This window comes from Penaeus monodon, chromosome 28 (assembly GCF_015228065.2).
Source record: "Penaeus monodon isolate SGIC_2016 chromosome 28, NSTDA_Pmon_1, whole genome shotgun sequence".
Lineage (NCBI taxonomy): Eukaryota > Metazoa > Arthropoda > Malacostraca > Decapoda > Penaeidae > Penaeus > Penaeus monodon.
In genome coordinates, this window is record NC_051413.1 from 956,774 (window position 1) to 957,282 (window position 509).

At 33.4% G+C, this 509-nt stretch overlaps 1 protein-coding gene across 5 annotated transcripts in view; it reads right to left on the bottom strand.

The window, feature by feature from the left end:
* LOC119591255 (bestrophin-2-like) overlaps positions 1 to 509 on the bottom strand; it is a 36,350-nt gene that overhangs the window by 3,531 nt on the left and 32,310 nt on the right. The window lies entirely within an intron of this gene.

Genomic DNA, 509 nt, shown 5'->3' on the forward strand with positions numbered 1-509 from the left:
CAGACTAAATTTCAAATTGACGTAACCCGTGAGTAGCAAAGTAGATAATGGCGTTAAAACCCGTCAGAAATAGAAATTACTCACAAAAAAAACATAATATATAAAATCTTATGAGGGTTCTGGCACTCATACGAACTTGAAATGTATATGTATAGATTTTTCAATTATGCAAAATTCCTATCATGCAGATAATAAATTAATAAACTACATAACTAATGGCATATCCAATATCTGACAACCAATAACAGTTGACATTATCTCTACGTCTCAGGCAGCATATCCGTTATTTCGTTAACAGGGAAAATCTTGGGTTGTAAATATTTATGAGGTGAAAGCTTAGAGACGGAGGCAGGAGGGAAAGTGTAATAAAATTAGACATTTTTACGGTGAAGATCAAGATGCTCGCTTGACATTGTATACATGTCATACACTGTTTCATTGTGACTATAGTGACTATGATTACTATTATTAGCATTGTATTTTTTCACACAGCCACCCAACCTTGCAAA